The following is a 19705-nucleotide window of genomic DNA, read 5'->3' as shown; positions in this document are numbered from 1 at the left end:
TGCAGGCATTTTAAGGTCAATATTGTAAAAGGTCAACATTTTGACATGTTATGATTTTGCATTAAGTATTATTACAAAAAACTGTCACATACCTTATCCAATCACTCGCTCAGTTTGATTCATACTGTATAGCTCCTAACACTTGAAGTCATGAGATTTTTCTTCTGTCTCTGATGTCATTTTGGCTTATACATAAACAGCCTTCTGCATCCACCATTTTCTGCTCATGTTGATTCATGCTTATCCTTCACCCTGGGTCTGTTATTTGTCTTGCATAGTTCTTATGCCATCACCTACAGTTTTTGTTTAAAACAACTGCTTATTTTCCAATATTCTGCTTTAATTCTGATGTATCTTTGGAACTATTTCCATTGGTACGTTTATAAGTAATGCTTTGTCAAGTTTTTCCTTAGAAAGTATTGCTTTGCGCATTGGGATAATATATAGCATGCAAACATTTATCACTATCTGCATCTGATAATCCTTTCCCAAAGTGACAATGCCTCTGTAGTCTATATAGCTTGCCATTTATGCCAAAATTATTTCATGTTTCATTTGCGTCTTCTTATCAAACATAACAAACAAAAGATCCCTAATTTATAGTCTGATTCAACAAGGCAGAATGACATGCAAGAAGTAGCCATATTTTGTGAGAATAGGATCAAGGGTATTTTGGCTTCTAGTATGATGGCTAACTATTTGTAATACTCCTTTCCATTACATTTTGGAATGCTGCTAGCTGATGTAATTTATCTGCATCTACTTTGCCATCTGTATCCCTTACACCAAATGTCTATAGAATTGTAATGTGCTTACACAAGCTAACAGGTGGTGATAACCAACCAGACAGGTACCTTCTTCCATAGAAAAAAGTGTTCTGATATGCATCCATATGAGTTTTCACCAATTCAGATTTTAGATAAATCTATTGTCAGTTGTGTCCCTAAGTAATATAACAAAATCAGCTACAAATCCTGCCTGCCAGTTAGCAATAAATATTGGACATAATGAATCTGGCATTTGAATGTTGCAGTTATAATTTTTCCAAACTTACATACAAACATGATTCTGGATTTGTTATCTTAAAACCTATGTTTGGAACATCTGTTCCTAAAATCTAATAAGATGTACAAAGGCATTCTGGAAGAACCTCTCCACCCATACAAATCTGCACCAAATTCTTAAGACTTTGGCAAAATACATGTACTGAGCTAGCAGTAAAATATTTTTAAGGAAAAAAATCCATTCGGGCAATCCCCATTTTTTTTTTTCAAAAAAGGTATCCTGCCTATCACTGGGAGATTTAAATTGTGCCATTTATATGCTAGCCTGAAGATTTTGATGCTTTTTTTCTTGACATGCTTATTTTTTTTCAGGTTCCACTAAGTACTCTCATCCTAATCATTTCAGTTGTGTTGTCTAGGTAAACTTGTATTTTGTGCATCAACCTGTTTAACTGTCACTACTTTTATTTTTTGTAGACTGATCTTGCATCCAGAAATAAGTGGCATTGTGTCTGCTAACATGAAGACATTTTGGAATTAAGACATTGGGAAGGATTAGCAACAGGTCATCTAAATTAACTACTAAGTTGCAATTACCCTAATCTTTGTATACCAGATGCATGTCTTAATACTCTTGAACAAAATTTGAAACTGGAGTTATGGGTAATAAAAATAAAGCTGGTGAAAGAAGACAATCTTATCTAACTCCAGATTTTTGCCAACCAGGACTAAATATCAAGTTATTTACACTTAATAAAACAGTGTATGGGTTGAAAGTCTGCTAAACGTGCATTATAAATATGTTTAGGAAGTTTAGTTTTTTTAATAATACAAGCAGAAATCCTCTGTCTTGTTTAAAAAAAAAGTCTTAAAGGCATCAGCTGGACAAAATGCAATCTCTCTCCACAAATTAACTAAGTTACATACTTGCAAAAATGCTAGCAATTTCCACCACGTAGCTGCACATTACATATGCTCACTCTCTCTCCAGATATTTTTGTTTCTGTGTGTGTGTTTGTGTTGTGCAGTTTTAGAGAAATAGCATAATAGGTTGTACAATATGACTGGCCATGTACAAACTTTTCTAGGTGCAAAATCAAAGTGGGTGTGATATACCTATGTTGGTGTGAACTGTAATTGACAATTAATTTCATATGTATTTAATAATCTCAACATAGTAACAGTATAGAATAACTTTCTTTTTGGATGGATCCTTATCTAGTTTAGAAATCAATATAACTTTACCAGCAGTGAAATATGAATATGGGTGTGACGTCCCCAGTCTGGGCCAGTAACCAACAAGCCCAAATCCTCACCACTGGCACTGGAGAGGAATGCTCACTTGGAACAAAAATGGATATACCCAGTATTTCCAGATGCAGCTCTCTGCATCAAGCACAATTTCCATTAAGGACACACAGGGCGCACACTGAATCCAGGGTCTGGTTTTCTCTCTCTCTCCCCAGGTCTTCAGTAAGGCTTTCCACTGGCACAGCTGTAGAGTTAAGTCCTCGGCCAAGTGTCCAAGGCAAGTCCTCCCCTTCTCTGTGAAACCAGTGCTTTGTGTCCCTGCTCCAAGCAGCTGACATGCACACTCTTTGAGATTTACACACACACACACACACACACACACACACACACACACACACACACACACACACACACACACACACACACCTGGGAAAGGCTGGCACCATACCTCTCAAGTGTACCTCGTTATGGGGGACGTACCTCATTTGGGGTCTTAAAAGGGTCATGCTCCTTGAAATTCCACAAAGTTCCACATTGAAAGGGTCTGTTACACATTCAGTGTTAGGAATGTTTTAGGTGAACTCCATGGTAAATTGACATTAATCATATTAATTCATTAAAGGATCTTCATTATACGTGCAAACAGCGTATTTTAACCATCCTATGACCTTCCTAGTTGAAGTTGTTAGTAAGTCATTAGTATGTGTTCCACATTTTGCCCATTTGTTCCACATTATGGAGGCGAGTGTTCCTCATTTTGGTGATGGAAGGTTGAGAGCTATGGCTGGCACAGATTTACTAGCTATGCCCCCTTCTGCCCAGACTATAAGGTAGTTACACCACCACCAGACACTCCCAAGCCAGCTACTCCAAGGCTCTTATAATGATACTCAATTATAGTGAGTGAAATTAATATTAATACAAATGGTAGTGTTTGGCCCATGCAGGAGTGGCCAGAGCTGTCACCAAATATATATATAAGTACTCTCAGAGAGTAAAATATTCTCTAAAAGATCATCCATAATGAGAAGTTTAAATATATTTAATAAAAATAAATGAAAATGAAAATACTAAATATCTAGTTACAATAAACACCAGAGTTTCACTCACAAGAAATACTAAAAATAACACAGATGAATATATTCACACAGATACAGAAAAACAGTACTTAATTAATCTCACTATATTTTCCTGGCTGATCTAAAGAATTACTATTCCCTGGTCACTTACTAGAAGAAGGCAAGATGAAGTAGGTGAGAGCTCCTTCTATGTTAGGTTTCAAAAACAGTGCTCTGAGACTTCTCTCGTCAGGTATTAAAACATCATTTTTGTCTTAGATTATAGAATGACATCACATATATGTGGTCATCTGGCTTTTGGTTCCCATGCTATCCCCATTGCTAGAAACTGAACCAGAATTTAGCATGTATGTATTAGCATACACACAAATAGAGCTTTACTGAGATGTGTTATAGCATCTGGAAGCTATAAAACCATAAGACACTTCTGCTCTTCCTACAGGAGCTAATAAACCATTGCCTACCACAGACATTTAGTCTCTGGTTGTAATCAGAACTGCAATATACAATCTTTATGGCCTAAATTAAGTAATTTAATTTCTTACTATTTTTAAAAGTTAGCTGGACTGAGATTAACTTCTTTACTTCCAGCATCCTATGTTAAAACATATACATTTAATTGGTTACAATACAGTCAGGACCCACTATTGGTACATTTTTAACAGAAGCAACTTTACAAATACATTTTTCAATACAAGCATATGTACAAGTCAGTTTGATATACACATGACATATAGTTATTTACAAAATTGCAGCTAGCTGTGTTGGCGTATGTTACAGATCCACTGCCCTACTTCTCCTGGCATAGCTGGCAATACCTCACATTATCACAGTGGGTATGGGTGCCATCATCCTACTGACATATATGGATCTTCACCAAGTATTGGGATATCCTAAAAGAAAACATCTTATAAAACTTGTTTAGTAACTGAGTCAGTCCTGGTGCCTTGTTTAATGGAAATCAGTGCATTATATTCTTGTTTATTTTTATATAAAATAATAGCTCCCCTCCACAAACACACAAACACACACACACACACACACACACACACACACACACACACACACACACACACACATGCTTAGCTTATAAATTAAGGATTGCAGCTTTTTTCTTTTTCTATAATGTGTTGTTGAATTTCAAACACTTTCTCAAAGTCAGCAAAGAAAATTCTTATGGATTAAAGGATTGGTGTCATGCTCAGTAAATTAATATTTAATTGTTTTAATGATCTTTTTACAGTAACTCAGCAAGAAATTGACATCCTGTTGTATATGTATATACAAAGTTTGCCTGTTATTGAATGCTTTAGAAATCTATTGCTATTTAATATTGTCATGATTTTCCTTTGTATGTCGTTCCTTTGCTCACTATATTTGTCATAACTAACTCCAATCAACTTCTCCAACACCGATAAATGTTCATTTAATGAAGTTCAGATTTATTTCCTGATTCAAACAAGCCTGCAAATATTTGTAAATATACTGTTATGTAAGCTTTAAATTCTTCCCATTTCTTAGGGAAAGACAATTCTGGCAATTATTATCCCAAAATTCATCTTTATTTTATTCTTTTTATTGCTAGTATCAGAATAAATCTTTATAGGATCATAGGAGATTACTAAGCCAATGGCAATGGGAACCTTACAAGCCTAGCCAAGAGTTTATCCCAAAGAAAAAAAAAAAAAAGAAACCTCAGCCAGCACCTATCGCTTCTGTCATTGAGGGAGAAAGGTGGAACCCCTGTGACAAATTGATGCTTTCCCATCCACTCATCAAGGTTGCATTTGAAGAGGGTCAGTGAGGTACTCTGTTTGACATGTATGGGAAGTCTATTCTAGAGACGTGGCAACCTCTGGGAGACAAACCTGTCTCTGCAGCAGGTTTTGTTGATGTTGCATGTTAGATTTAGGCCTTTCAAGCAGGTAATGCGCAAGGAGTTAGACTTACAGATATGGGCCATCTCCAGTAGGACAGGTTCTGACATAGCCTTGTAGGCGAGACACAGATCACCTCTGAGCAATCTGTATGATACCGAGTAGAGTGATAGTGATTTAAGCCTGTCCACATAGGATAGGTGTTGGAGGCCATGGATTCTCTTTGTGAGGTATTTCTGTGGCCTTTCCAGTTGGTGCAGGTGTTTGGAGAGGTGCATACCAAATGGGGCATTATACTCAATTATAGGTCTAATAAGGGAGGAGTACAGAGAGGTAATAACCTCCTTTTTTTCTGGATGCAATCCCTTTCCTTATGAGATGAACCAAGTAAAAGGCTTTTCTGACCACCACCGCCACATGATGGTCGAATGTGCGATTGTTGTCAACCTGAGTACCTAGGTCTCTCACCACAGATTGTGAGCTTAGGGGGTTGCCGTTGATGTGGTAATCAATAGGGGCCGTGTTTTTGCCAAATGGTATGATAATACATTTTTTTTGCATTTAACTTAAGGCCATGACTTGGCACCAGTCATTTGTAGCTGCAAGACCCTCCTGCAGTATGTTAACATCAATTGGGGAGTCAATGACAACACCCATCTTACAGTCATCTACAAACTTGGTCAGCCATAGGCCTTTTGTCTTTGCCTGGACCTCTGCCAAGTATATGCCAAACAGTATTGGTCCCAGGAAAGATCCCTGGGGAATACCACTAGTGACAGGTTTGCTGTCAGAGGTGGCAATGCCTATTCTGACCTTGTGGGTCCTATCTGTGAGACAGTTGGCCACCCATCTGACTAGATGGGGATTAACACCAAGTTGTGTTAGCTTTTTGATGATGCCCGAGTGGGGGATTGTGTCAAAGGCCTTGGCCAGGTCAAGGCAAGCTGCATGTACTGACTTTCCCTCATCCAGGGCCTTTGTGACAGTCTCAAAGAAGTCATCTAGGTTCAATAAGCAAGTTCTGCCCCTGACGAATCCGAATTGTGTGGGGTCGAGTGCTTGGAGATTGCCTATGCCCTTGTTTATGAGATCCATAATAATATGCTTCATGACTTACAGATCAGACTTGTCAAGCTGATGGGGTGATAGTTTCCAGAGCCAGTAGTGGCACCACCTTTGTGCAAAGGGATGACAATGGCAATTCTCCACTCTACTGGAATGAAGCCTGTAGTTAGGCTGTGGTTGAATAGCGTGCTCAGTGGTGAAGCTAGTTCTTTCTGGAGATGGTGTAGAATACTATCAGGTCCCATGAAAGCTGTGTTCTTTGCATGGATAGGGCCTTTAACACTTGATCTACAGAGATGTGAGGTGTGGGACAAGTATCGAGGATGTCAACTGGACCTTTGGGGGGGCGATAAGGGGGTGAAGTTTGCGCTGAACCTATCAGCCATCAGGTTAGCTAAGTCAGCAGGATCACTGTATGTGGTACCATTAAGTACTAGTTCAGAACAAACTTGGGCTTTGCCATGGAGGTTCCTAACATAACTGAAGAAAGACTTGTGGTTTCCCTTTGATTTGAAGGCTAGCTTCAACTCATAACTGGCTTTGGAGTTTTTCACTAGTGATCTAATTTATTTTAATATGTGTTTTTATACATTTGTTGCCTTCTTAAAAGTCTGTTAAAATCAAAGCATGGTCAGGTAAATGTTTAACATGAAAAGTCATTTTTCTACATATGTTTGGTAAAGTCTGCAAAACAAAATATAGACAATTCTAGACAGTTCCTTATATTTGAAATCTAAATGGGTGTAAATATTTCCCATGGTGTTCAGTGATCCACAAATCAACTAAATTACACACTTGCAAAAATTCTATCAATTTCCACCATTTTCCTGCACATTTACATATCCTGTATATTTGGCTCTATATGATTGTCAGTGTTGAAGGGACACCCAGACCCCATGTGGAAAAATGGGAAACGCTGTTGTGGATGGATGGATTAAAGTTTCTAGCTATTATTAAATTTGCTTGCATTATATGTAATTTCTCCAGTATTTCTGTATAACCCAAGAAATGAGGAGAAATGTTATGTATAAACCAAAAACTGAGGACCCTGCAAAAAGTGCTTTCTTTTTGACTGACATTTTAGTAGAAGACTCTAAGCAATTTTATCTTGGCCAGTCATTTTCTACAACCAGTTATGCTATTATTATTTTTTGAATTTACAAAACCTCTTTTAAGTGTTAAGCATTTAGTGAGAAGATAGTGTTTTTCTTTAACCAATTGAATGTATTGTAAACAAGTTATAACTGAGTTGCAGTGAGCCAAATATTTTTGCATATTTTTTCTTTTAGTTGCATGATTTAACCCATTAATATCAATGAAACATATTACAGTTATCTCTAAACTCACTACAGACCTTTTATTTATTTATTTTTTTCTGTAGAAAAAGTGACCTCTTTAACTATTTAACAAATCAAAAACAAGCCCTAGACCATTTCCTAATGAACTCATTGTGGTTAAGGTCTGTATTACCATACTGAATGGTAACAATGTTGAACGCTCAGATGAGCGAAAAAGCAGGAAAATTAACTTTTTCTTTGGGGTTGCGGTACAGTGAGGATTGGAATATTTGCCCTTTCCTCACTGTAGTGTGACCTCGGAGTTGGAATATATATTTAGCGGGGGGGGTGTAGGGGGTGCAGCCCCCCACAATAGCAAGTTAGTTTTCCTGCATTTTCGCTCATCTGAGCATTCGACATTGCTACCATTCGATACGGTAATATAGACCCTGTGGTTATTATTATATCTCCTAATGGGACACCGCATACTCCAGCAAACTCCAAAACTTTGGTACAAAAGAGGAAAAAAGAAACATCCATTAAACCAAATGTTACTAGGCATGTGTTGTGACAAGCAATTGAGAAACCTGGCCAAAATTTCCCACTTGATCAGAGTCACACAGTAAGGTAGTGGAGGCTGAGGGACTCAAATCCTGGACTATAGTAGTCGGCTAACTCATAGCTTATAGCCTAACCTGTATGTTCTAACAGCCAGATATTCACAAGATATCCCCAAACTTAAATCTAGGGATAAGGAACATGTTTACAATGTCAAGGGCATAGTAGTTATTTTTCAGCACCTTGAATTGATGCAAAAGACAACTGAAATTATGAATTTATTTATAATGTGGCTGAAAAGATGAACCTAAACTTTACTTTCTGCAACAAAATTCTATGACTACCTGAAAAAGCATTCATTTTCAGCAGTATCTAGTGATATATCTTGAAATACCGAAATCACATTGATTTACTGAACATCATTTAAGTTGTACTGTAATACTATATTCCTGTCCCCTATGGAATAAAATGTCACAATGACTGCCCAGTTTATTCCTAGTATAAGTGAGATTAAACTAGGAATAATGTTTGCTTTAAATATTTTCTTGGTAGATTTAGTGTCCATATTAAAAAGTTCAGCAAAAAACTCCAAACTTTGCAGGGAATCTTAATGGTGTGTGACCCCTATCATCCCTAAATTCAAATGTTGTTATCTCCTTTCAAGTTCTACAACATTGTTAGAATTGGGCCTGCACATTTTTCCAGTAACTTTATAATCAATGCATTCATTTTGCAGTTTGTTTACTGTCTAAAATAACTCTTTAATTTGTTGCTGCATTATGAATACTGTTTAATTTGTTCTGTGCATGTTACTTTAAGTTTTCAACTTTTGCAGTAAACAGTTATATTTTTGTACATAGGAATGCTTCTAGATTATTTATAATTAAAGAATAAGGGGGAGGGGGTATTGCTTAACCATTAGTGGCAACTGAAAGTTCTAGTGCTTTAAAGCTATCATTTGGGACGTGTGTTTGGTTATCATGTGTAAGTTTAGAATTGTTCAAAAAGTTCTTAATTATTCATAATGAACATACTTTACATATAAATAGAATTGAGTAGCATCATGCGCATAACATTACTATAACATAAGAACTAAACAGCACATGGAATGCTCAGCATGAATATTGCACAGTGTGATTTATATTTCACTTCATAGAGTCCTACGGTAAGGTAAGGTGTGAAACAACATTAAATATGCTCATGAGTTAGTTATTGCACATGAAAAAGCTTAATACTTATAGTGTAACAAAGCCTGGATATGTAAGGATCTGTACAGTCAGATAAATAGCATAACTATGTAGTAGGAGAGGAAGAATGCTTTGACAGTCCCCTATCTCATTTTTCACAAGAGTTCCGTAGTCTGATTAAGAGAGGAAAGAAACTGTTGTTAAGTCTAGAAGTCCTACAGTACATACCTCTGCATCTCCTACCTGAGGAGAGGTGGGAGAACATACCGTTTGCAGGATGCGAAGGATCATTGGATATCTTCCTGACTCTACTGATGCAGCATGATTCGTGTAGGTCTTCCAGAGGTGCAAGAGAGGAACCAATGATTTTCTCTGCTGCCCTTACAACTTGCCTAAGAACCTTACGATTGGAGGTATTGCAGCCACCATACCAGACAGCGATGTTATTGGTAAGGACATTTTCGATGGTACCCCTGTAAAAAGTTTGGAGGATGGTCTTTGATAGCTTTGCCATCCTCAGTTTCCTTAGGAAGTGCAAGCGTTGCTGAGCTTTTTTGACCATGTAAGATACATGGACTGATCAGGACAGGTCCTCAGTGATATGTACTCTCAGAAACTTTGTACTTTTGACCCTTTACACTGTCATCCCTTTCATCAATAGAGGTTGGTGTGTTTCTTGAGACCTTCAGAATCCACAATCAGTTCCTTAGACTTGCTGACATTCAGCTCTAAGTTGTTGTTGTCACACCAGCCCAACAGATGTTCGATCTCATTCCTGTAGGCTGTCTCCTCTCTGTCTCTGACCAGACCTATGAGCATGGTGTCATCCGCAAATTTAATGATTTTATTGGACTCATGTCAGGCCGCGCAGTCATGTGTCAGCAAGGTGAATAGAAGAGGGCTTAAGACTCACCCCTGTGGTACTCCTGTATTCAGGGTTATGCTTTCAGAACTGTTGTCTTCCACACAAACCCTTTGAGGCCTTTACATGAGGAAGCGTAGAATCCAGTTACATAAGTGGGAGTGGATGCCCAACTGTAGTAGTTTCATTATCAGATTCTGAGGGATGACAGTATTGAAGGTAGAAATTAAGTCTATAAATAGTAGTCTTGCATAGCAGTTCTTGCCTTCCAAGTGGGTCGAAATTTTGTGGACTGCTAGGGAGATGGCATCCACTGCACTATGGTTTGTCCTGTATGCAAACTGCAATGTGTCCAGAGTTGCTGGTATGCTTGAGGCTATGTAATCTTTAACCAGCCTCTCAAAGCATTTCATCACTGTTGAGGTTAAAGCCACTGGTCAGTAGTCATTTAGAGTTGTTGGTTGTGGTTGCTTGGGTAAGGGAATGATGGTCATCTTCTTGAAGCATTTTGGTACACTGGCTAGTTGTAGAGAAGTATTGAAGATGTCCATGAGTACTGGTGCCAGATCTTTCACACATTCCCATAGTACCTGACACATGATGTTATCTGGGTTAGCTGCTTTCCTCAGGTTGACCCATTTAAAGGTTCTGATGACATTAGTTGTGTTTAGGCTCAGCACTGCTTCATCTCTGTCAACAGATACTTTATTTGCCACAGTTTTGTTATCTGCATCAAACCTACTGAAAAAGATGTTCAGTTGGTTCAAAAATTCAATGCTGTCATCACATGAGGCTGACACAGGTTTGTAGTCAGAGATGGCTTGTATGCCCTTCCATAGTCATCTGGTATCCCTCTGGTCACTAAAGTGACCCTGGCTCTTCCTGCCATAGGTTTTCTTCGCATCCTTAATACCTTTGTTCAGTTTAGCTCTGGCAACCCTTAGAGCATCCATGTCATTTGATCTGAATGCTGCATTCCTAGCTTTTATGAGCTTGTACACCTCACTGGTTAGCCATGGCTTTTGGTTTGCCCGTATGGTGATGCACTTGGTGGTTGTTACATCATCCACACATTTTGAGATGTAGTCCGTGACTGACTCTGTGGAAGTATCCAGGTCAATGTGGTTGTCTATCATGGCTGCTTCTCTAAACACTGACCAGTCTGTGCACTCAAAGCAATCTTGCAGAGCTGAGACTGCTTCCTCAGGCTATAGCCTTATTTGTTTTCTAGTTGGTTTGCTGGTTTTCAGTAGTGATTTATATGGAGGAAGCAGCATGATGGTTAGGTGGTCAGAGCTACTTAAATGTGGATAAGGTACTGCTTTAGATGCTTGCTTAATGTTGGTATATACCTTATCCAGTGTATTTACCCCTCTAATGGCAAAGTCCACATGTTGGTGGTAAGAGTCTATTTTATATATTCGAACGCTTAATTGTTCTAATCACTAAAGATCGAACTTTAGTGATCGAACAATTAAATGTTCGAATATATTAAAAATAAATATTTACAAAAAAAAACAGAAAAAGTAAAAGGTGTAAGTAGGGGGAAAGCCCCTCTGCAACCCCCATGTGGGGGGCTGCGTCCCCCACACCCCCTGCTACTTAAATATACCAACTCAGAGATTGCAATTCAGTGTGCTACAGTGCGGAAATGGAAAATTTCCCATTTCCTACACTGTAGCTCGATCTTGGTGTTGGTATATTTAAGTATTGGGGGTGTGGGGGTGCAGGGGTGCTTGCCCTCCTGCTTACACCCTTTAGTTTTTTTTTTTTTGTTTTGATTAGTTTTATTTTTTTTATTTTTTAAAATATTCGAACATTTAAATATTCGATCACTAAAGTTCGATCTTTAGTGATTCGTACATTTAAGTGTTTGAATATATAAAATAGACCCGGTGGAAATACTGTCTTTAAGTTGGCCTGGTTAAAGCCCCCTCCAATTACTATTACAAGCTCTGGATTGCTGTTTTGAACATCACGTATAGACTGATAGAGCGTAGACAGCTCTTCACTGGTGTTTGCATTGGGTGGAATGCAGACTGCTGTAATACATACTCCACTGAACTCTCTAGGCAAGTAAAAGGGTCTGCATTTTAAGAACAGAAATTCAATGTTGTCCAAGCAGAAAGAGTTAACCACTTCACAGTTACTACACCAGCTGTTATTTACATATATACATACTCCCCCTCCTCGAGACTTGCAACAGAGTGATTAAATTCTGTCTGCTCTGAATAATGTCATGCCCTCTACATTTACTATGCTTTCACTGATATTAGGATTAAGCCATGTTTCAGTAAACACAAACAGATTGCTGTTTCTCACCTTGTTTTGTGAAGAAAGTTCCAGTCTTAAGTAATCCATCTTGCTTTCAAATGATGTGTATGTCGATGGCTGGAGTTTTATGCATATGGCTGCATTACTGTACAGCGTAAATTGTGATCTTAGCAGTGTGTGATTAACAAAAAGAAAATATATATATATATGTGTGTGTCAGTGTGTTTGTGTGTGGGGGTGCATGTATTGCTGCATTACATGTAACCAAATGTCATGATTGCAACAGAGCAAGAAAAATGGGCCCCCCGGCAGAAACTATGCTAAAGTCTGTTCTGGAGTTTGTACTGTTTTCTGCCTCAGTGTTTTTTAACTGATATTTTGCGCATTGATAAAAAAATTCAAGATTTGTTGACAGAAATATGAGTTCTGTTTGTTTGGTCGAAGGTTACCTTGGTCGACAGGCTGAAGTGCAGCGTTTGTTGGTCAAACATCCAATTTATCAAAAAGCCATTTTTTGGGGGTGTGTGTTTTATCTGAACAGGTAAGTGGGATGTGTAGTAAGGTGTCTGTGGATGTTTGCAAATCAGTGTGGATTAGGGTTACAGTAGAGGTTAAATAAGGTATAGATTAAGTATGCGTGAGCATTTATGGTTAGGTTAGGGGATAGATTTAGTATATGTGTGTATTTCTATGTATTTATGCATTGCGAGTGTCTGAGATGCAGGTTGGAGTCAGGGTCAGGGTTAGGGTTAGAACACTTTACTAAGGTGAAGCGGGGGGGGTGAAGGTTTACCATACTTTACAATGGGACAAAACATTTTGTATTGCATATGGCCAAATATTGTGACCATTGTACAGTGACAGTTATAATTTACAAATTAAACAATATATCTTGCATAATCATATATTGTATAAATGCAATCAGATGCTTCTTTGGGCAGATCATAAATTATTTACCAACTTTTCATGGGATTAAGTCATTTACCTGTACTTTTTGACAGTACTACATAATGTCTGTGAGAAATGATGGCAATATACCCCCTTTTGTGCCTTATAGCCTTAAAATTATGTGTCTTCATTATCACAATGGCAAAACCAAATGTAACTATGATATTGCTTTTGTGACACCCCTGCACTGGCTCAGCAATCAGTGAGCCTCAATCTTCACTACTGACAACAGTGGGGGATGTACACACTGGGAGGATTACAAGTACACACACAGTAAAGTACAATTTCCTTTAAGAGCACACAGAGATCACAGTCAGTCTGGGGCTGGTTTCTCCCTCTTTCTCGAGATTCCCAGTAAGACTCCTCACTGGCACAGCTATAGGGTTGAGATCTCAGCTGAGTGGTCAAGCCAAAACCTCCATAGCCCTCTCTGTCCAACCAGTGATTCATGTCCCTGCCTAAGTAGCTGACGCACACACAATTTGAGATTTGATTTATATACAAACATACACACACACACCTGGGGAAGGCGGCACAGGTTTACTAGCTATGCCCCCTTCTGCCCAAACTATAAGGTAGTGATCACTGCCACCAGCCATTCTTATCAGCTACTCTAGGGCCTTAACAAAGGGTGTCCAATCCTACTGTGTAATGTTACTATTATCCAAATGGTAGTTTTGACCAAGACTTGCAAGGCTATTTAGGAGTGGCTTGTACAGTGTTACCAAATACATATGCAAGTACCCTAAGAGCTTAAATATGTTGCACAAATTTCAGTCACAATGATACATTTAAATATATTTAATAATAAATAATAAAAGAACAAGACAATACTCAGAAAACAAACACAGTTACTTCTGAGTTCAAAATCAGGAAATATTTTAAAACAACATTGCAGGACAGTCTTAAATAAATATAGAAAACATCTAAACTAATCTTTACTATATTCCTATCTATATCTAAAATAAATTACTTTTCCCTAGTTGCTTAATATTAGCAAGGCAAGTGCAGATGGTGATGATGAGTGGATGTTTCCAGGTCAAAGACAAAATACAAAATGCACAGTCTTTCTCTCAGACAGTTCCTAAATGAATATCGCATCCCACTGCTGGGTTAGCCTGGGTGACATCACTCTTTGTCAGGTGACTTCATTTCCCAGGCTAAACAGAAACTTAACAGAATATTAACATATCCGTGTCAAAAATACATATTTCTCTGATGTTTGCTCAGAACTGTGCAGCTTCTAGGAAGTCATAAAGCAATAAAACACTTTACATTTTAAATCTAGTAATCACTTTCCTTTCCAGACAATAGAAAAATGTCTAGCTGTAGATATTGTGTGTGCTTCTGCATTGAAACTAACTTTTTTCACAATCGTAAATCACTTAATTTCAACTTATTTTTTTGAAGTTTTGTAAGTTAATCTTCTATGTTCCAGCAGGGTATGCTGTGGTTACATTCATGAAGCTCAGTACATAACATACAGTTCTGTATAAATCATATCAATAATCAAAATTCCAGATAGCTGGGCTAGCAGTGTCACATTTCTCCCCCCACTGAAAACTCAAGCTAGTTTTTCAAGTGAACCTTGAGAAACATTGTTTGAGAGGGTTGAACCCATCTGGGAATACCTTTCCCCATTCCCTGTCTTGAGAACCCATCTGCATTGACATTGCTAACCCTACTGCTGTGCTGCACTGTCATAACATATGCTTGAAATCCTAGGCTCCACCTTAGTAACTTGGCATTTTGCTGGCTGTCTTGATGTAGCAATGTTAAGTGACTGTGGTCTGTAACTACAGTGAATTTCCTTCCATACAGATAAGAATGAAGTTTCTGCAGTGCCCAAACTATGGCTAAGCATTCCTTTTCTACAGCTGTATAGCATTTCTCTCTGGGTTGGAGCCTATGACTGAGATATACCACTGGTGCTTTTCTCCCTCTGACGAAACCTGGCTGAGTACAGACCCCACCCCATGGTTTGAGGCATTCACCTGCACAACACATTATTTGCTGTAATCTGGACTGGCTAAAACACTGGGTCCTTCCAAAGCTCACATAAGCTTCTGGAATGCCTGCTCACATGCTGGAGTCCACACTACCTTATCTGGATTGTTTTTCCATGTCAGGCCTGTGAGGGGAGGAGCTATGGTACTATAACTGGGGACAAACTTTCTGTAGTACCCTGCTGTCCCTAAGAATGCCTTTACCTGCTTTTTGGTAACAGGGGCAGGCCATGCCTGAATGGCTTCCGCTTTGGCAGGTTCTGGCCTGATCTTACCACTACCCATTCTATGTCTCAGGTAGGAGACTTCTGCCATACCCACCTGACATTTGCTGGGCTTAATGGTCAACCCTGCCCTCTGTAGTCTGCCTAGCACCTCACTGACATGCTGAAGGTGTTCCTGCCAAGAATCACTGTAGATGGCAATATCATCTATGTAAGCAATGGAAAAATCTCCTGCTCCTGCTAGGATATGATCTACCAGCCTCTGGAAAGTCACTGGGGCATTTTTTATCCCAAAGGGCATCTTCATGAACTCATACAAGTCAAAAAGAGTCACAAAGACTGACATCTCTCTGTCACTGGGAGTCAAGGGCACCTGCCAGTAACCCTTGGTAAGATCAATGGTGGTAAGATACTAAACCCCACCCAGCTGCTCTAGGGCTTCATCTGTCTTAGGCATGGGGTAAGCATCTGACTCTGTGTGACTATTTAATTTCCTATAGTCCACACAGAACCTGGTGTAAGCACCACTGGGGAGGCCCAGGGACTGCTGGACTCCTGAATTACCCCTAGTTCCAATATTTCCTGTATCTCCTCCCTCAGAGTCTATTTGACTCTCTCAGACACACTATAAGGGGCCTGCTTAATAGGTTTTTGTGGTCCTGTATGCACATGGTGCTGCACCAGATGGGTGCACCCTGGTTTCCCAATGAACATGTTCCCAAACTCCTGTAACACTGCTCAGATTTCTCGAACCTGGGTAGGGGATAGCTGCTGGGACATTGCTAACCCCTTCCACTGAGGTGTAAGTCACCAGATCCCTCTCAGACTCCTCCTGCCATTCTCTCCAAATACTCAGCACAAGGGCCTCCCTATCATGGTAAGGTTTCATCATGTTAACATGGTACAATTTGTACCCCTGCCTCCTGCCTAGCAGTTCTACAATGTAGTTAACATCATTGACCTTCCTTACCACCTTGTAGGATGCCTCCCAAGCTGCCTGCAGCTTGTTGTGTCTGACAGGAATGAAAACCATTACCTGCTGCCCTACACCACATACTCTCTAGCTCGAGCATTCCTGTCATAGCAGACCTTTTTCTGCTGTTGGGCTTCTGCCAGGTTCTCCTGGGCCAAGCCTATGAGTTCCCTGAGCCTTGTTCTGAGGTTTAGGACATATGCCACAACAGACTGCTTGTGGGATTCACACTCACCCTTCCACTCATCTCAAATCAAATCTAGAGGTCCCCTCACCCTATGCCCATACATCAACTCAAAGGGTGAAAAAACATGTGGATTCCTGGGGAACCTCTCTGTAAGCAAACAACATATGGGGCAAATATTTGTCCCACTCCCTCTTAAACTGGTCTGCAAATATCTGTAGCATCATCTTGAGTGTAGAGTTTAACCTCTCAACAAGACCATTAGTCAGGGGATGGTAGGGGTGGTCTTTTGGTGCTTCAGCCCACAGTACTTCAGGAGACAACCCAACAGGTATGACATGAAATTGGCACCTCTGTCAGTCAATATTTCCTTTGGAAAACCTACCCTGCTGAAAATCCCTAACAAAGCATTTGCCACCTTTTGTGCATCAATGGAAGACAGAGAACCACTTCACAGTATCTAGTAGCATAATCTACTGTCACTAGGATATACTTTTTTTTCCCTGTGGAATTTGGGGTACTCAGAGGCCCCACAATATCCATAGCTACCCTCTGAAATGGCTCCTCAATCACAGGCAAAGGCATCAAAGGAGCTTTCACCATGTCCCTTGCCTTGCCTGCCTTTTAGCAGTGCTCACAGGTCCTGCAGTACCCTGCTACATCTCTAGAAATACCAGGCCAATAAAAGTTCTGCATAATACATCTCTTTGTATGTTTTGTGCCCATATGACCTGCAAAGGGAATATCATGGGCTATGGCTAGAAGTGCCAGGCGGTAGGCTCTGAGCACTACCAACTGCTGTATTCTCTCACCTTCTAGCCCTCCCTCAGGGGTCCACTCTCTATACAGTAATCCTTTGTCCCAATATACAGATTCCTGCTTCTTTTGAGAATCAGGTGCCTCACTAGCTACCTCCCTCAGGCCTTGTAATGTAGGGTCTGAGAGCTGAGTCTGTCTCAACTCTCTCTTTGTAACCTTTCCCAGCTCCCCTTCAACAGGAAGTCTGGTATGCCGTGACAACAGTGCCTTACTGTCAGCCTGGGTACTTCTATTCACCTCTGCCGTTGCAGTCACTCTGTCCAAGGGAACATCAGTACCCACAAGCAACTGTGGCTCACCTTCAGTCTCACTGTTATAGGGTAGCTCCCTCCCTCCCTGACGTAACCACATCACCAGTCCTGGGTGCAAGTGTATGGCCTGTCTGGGTCTCCCCAAGTGAAAAGACCCACATGCTTGTCTCCAAGCCTGACTGTGTGTAACTGCATGAACACACAGTACTGCATTATCGAAATCATTCCCTATCAGGACATCTGCAGGTATATCCTCAAACACATCTACTTGCTGGCTTCCTTTTTCACTCTCCCAGTCAAGGTGAACCCTATCCAAAGGTATTTGGAATGGGGCCCCTCCTAAAGCTCTGACTGGAGTAGATTGCCCAAACAAGTAGTGCTCCTATTTAACCATTGCAGGCATCACAACGGTTAGGTCAGAGGCTGTGTCTCTCTTAGCAATGGCCTCTTTTCCATTCACTAAGATAGGATATAACCTCTTGTGGTAGTTTGGTACCCTTGTTTTCTCGAGACAACCTACTGCTGGGATTTTGTCACTCCCACTTACTGGCTCTCCCACCTTTTGTTCCCTACCTTGCTTCCATGAACATCTGTATGCTACATAGCCCCACTGGTTGCATTTAAAACATTTAACCCTTGGTCCTGGATGTGTACTTGGACTACTGGCTTCCCCTGCTGTGGACTCTGTTGGAGCAGTCTGAGCTGCCCACCATGGGTTCCCTTAGACCCATGAGCAGCATTGGTTGTCCCTTTCTTGTTCAGTGATGCAGTGTTAGCTTGGTATAGGTTTTCCTTCTTCGCCAACTCATCCGGAGTAGTCCATTGTCACATTGGTATAATTTAAGGAGATTAATGCTTACTTTTTCTGTTAGAGCAAAACAGATTTTTTGAAGAATAGATGAATTTCTGGGAAAATAAGGATATACCTGAAAAATCAAGGCCAGTTTAAAAACATTTTATTTTTGATGTGACTATATTTATCACCTAGCTAATGCAATCAGACTTATTTTGTGTATTGCTTACAATCCCAGCACATGCTTTATACTGTCTCAGTGCACAACCTGTCAGCTAGTAAGGCAGGTTAGTGAATTACATTTTTTCTTCAGGTATTTTGATCAGTTTTGTTTGTCTTTCGGCTTTTCCCGGTTAGGGGTCGCCACAGCAGAACTCTGGTCCGCTAATAATTGGCAGTTGATTTTTACGTATCGGCTTGCCAGGCCTGACGCACAACCTTCAACGAAGGTACGCCCATTCACACATGTCTCCACGCAGAAGACGCTCTAGCTGAGAATCAAACCGGACAGTGTCTTACTGTGAGGAGACAACGCTACCGCAGCACCATCACCGCAATTCAGGTATTTAGATCAGTGATGACTAGGAAATAGTGCTATGTAAAACATACACATTCATAAATTGTAATGATGTCCTTGATCATTGGTTAAGGACTGTTTGTTGTAAACCAGTTCAAAATCAGCTGCAGAAACCATAACTACAGCTAAATAAACAAGTATGGAAGGGTGTGATTCTGTCACATCTGGAGATATTGGATCTGTCTTCAAAGGTGCAGCTATTTGCTTGTGTTTTACTTCTAGAACAGGAGATTGTTGAGTTTTCTTTGTGGTGGGATTGTACGTTGCATGTTTGTTAGTTTGCAAGGTGTTTCACAGCTTTACTGTTCCTAAACCTCCACTTAGCACAGGAAAATATTAGCTATTTCTGGTTACTTGCACTTACATCATGTATGATCTTGCAGTTAGAGCAGTTAAATAAGAGACGTATGTAGGGGAGCAAAATGGCCTACATGGGACTGCAAGGGGGATTTGACTCTGAAAAAATGTTTTGGTATTGTTTTATTAGATTTTGGTG

The sequence above is a fragment of the Protopterus annectens genome, chromosome 4.part1, assembly GCF_019279795.1.
Source record: "Protopterus annectens isolate FY-2018-M chromosome 4.part1, PAN1.0, whole genome shotgun sequence".
In the NCBI taxonomy this organism is placed as follows: Eukaryota; Metazoa; Chordata; order Ceratodontiformes; family Protopteridae; genus Protopterus; species Protopterus annectens.
The sequence above is the reverse complement of the archived record's forward strand: the minus strand, read 5'-3'. Positions refer to the sequence as shown.